Genomic DNA, 2,346 nt, shown 5'->3' with positions numbered 1-2,346 from the left:
AAATGTGCTATGTATACACAATGGAGTTTTATTCAGGCATAAATAAGAATATGTCAGGAAAATGGATGAAAATGTATGAAATATGAGTTTTATTTTAAGCAAAATAAGCCAAACTCAGAAAGTCAAGGGTCATATGTTTCTCTCATATGTGGAACCTAGAGAAAAAAAAAAAAACTCATGAAAATGGAAGAGAAAAAAAAGCTCATGAAAATGGCTCTCATGAAAATGGAAGGGACACTAGTAGAGTAGAGAAAAGGAACCAGGGGAGGAAAAAGGGGATGGAAATGGAAAATGCTGGGTGTTAAGGTTTAGATATGAGGTGTTCCCCCAAAAGCTCATGTGTAAGAAAATGCAAGAAAGTTTAGATGTGAGATGATTGGGTTATGAGAGCCTTAACTGATGTGGATTATCTGGGCACTAAGTATAGGTAGGTAGGGAATGGCTGTAGGAAATAGGTCATTGGCAGGTGTGACTTTATATATATTTTGTCCCTGGTGAGGAGAGCCTTGTCTACTTCCTGGTTGCCATGTCTGAGCTGGTTTCATCATCCTCACCCTTCTGCAACGATGTTATTCCTCACCTCAGGCTCAAGGCAATGGAGTCGACTGTCTATGGACTGAGACTACTGAACCCGTGAGTGTATAATATACTTTTCTTCCTCTAAATTTTTTTTGTCAGGTCTTTTGGTCACAGTGGTGAAAAAGTTGACTAAAATACTGTGGAAAACATTGACCAAATTGTTGTATATGTGCTTATATGTGGGGACAAGTACATGGAGTACTGCGTACATGGCATACATTAAGGGCATCTGAATGGCAGGCCACTTCCCTCATGCTAGGCGTGTGTGTGGCAGACCCCTTACCCCATAGGCACAGCCCTGGGCATGAGGTCATGTGTTGCAGTCCCGGTGCTTGTTCCACGGCCCACTCCTCGATTGGTTGCTGCAAGAACAGTTAGCAAGAAATTGTATTGGTGGCTGCCTGTAATCTGCCTAGCTACTGCCTGAGTATATATACATGGTAACTGTGCAATAAAATCAGACCTGCTTCCTGCTTGGTCTCCAGAGGTCTTGATTAGTGACTCCACAGCCACACTCTCCTCTACCCTGTACTGTGGAACTCTTCATTGGACAAGAGAGAGCCCATGCACTTTTATAATAACCATCCCACTATTATGTATAAATATAATGCATCAGTAAACATATGGAAAACAAAAGAAAGGTAAGGTTGAAGTTTATCTAATAGTCAATAATAGTAATATCTAATGTATATTTTCTATGAACATGTAGAAAAGACTAAATAGCCAATTCAAAACATGGGTTTTGAATAATTATGGGAGTTAAACAACTGTAATTGAGAATGCTTAATCTATTTGTAATGTTATAATAAATTAAAAGTGTAATGGATGTCGCATTTGATCTATAATTAAAAGAAAATTTTATATAGAATGTGTGAAAGTTGCCACAGTTTGGGCTATCAGTATATAAATGTAAAAATGGGTGAAAGAAAGAGAAACATCTCAAAAGAAAAGCATAAAAAAGTTGCACAATTGGAAAAGTGAAAGCCAAACAAAACAGAATAATAAGTTCAAATTCAGTAATAATTAGAAAATGTAAGTTAAAATAATGAATACTCATTCTATACCCATTATTTTGGCACAAACAAAAAATGTAAAAAATTGAAGATTGACTAGGACATGGGGAACATGAAATACATATAATCTGATTAGATTATACCATGATTTGGTATACTCAACACAACAACTTAGTATTTAGAAAACTTGAAGAAGTTACACTAACAACTCACCATTTGTCATTCTGGGGTGTACTCTACATAAACTCAGGTAAGAGTACACAACAATATTAATTTCAGCATTGTTTATAAGAACAAACCAAAATGATCAACAACAGAATGGAAGTTTGAATTTATTTTTCTATGATTCAAAAAATGTCACATGTGTACTCTCCAACAGTCTTTGAATGTAACAAGGAATGTTAGAGACAAGCAGAGGAAATTAAAAAAAAAAACAACAAAATATTGAATGACAAAAGCAAGCTGCAGAAAATAATTCAATATGATAACATCTGCATTTTAAATTTAGACAAGTTGGATTATGAGCCATTTCAGAGTTCTATTTTAGGCTTGCTGACAAAGTGATCACCAAGAAATAAACATTTTCTTGAATATCCTTAAAAATTGATTTATCTAGTTAGAGAAAGATATTTTAGATATGACAAGTACAGGATTGCTTAGTTTCACAAAGCACAGTGTTGTCACACTCTTATCAGTTGTGTAGTGTATACTTGGGTAATAAAAACCTAGAACCATCTCATAGAAATCTCAGGTG

Source organism: Urocitellus parryii, chromosome X (assembly GCF_045843805.1).
Source record: "Urocitellus parryii isolate mUroPar1 chromosome X, mUroPar1.hap1, whole genome shotgun sequence".
Classification (NCBI taxonomy): domain Eukaryota; kingdom Metazoa; phylum Chordata; class Mammalia; order Rodentia; family Sciuridae; genus Urocitellus; species Urocitellus parryii.
Note: the sequence above shows the minus strand (reverse complement) of the source record.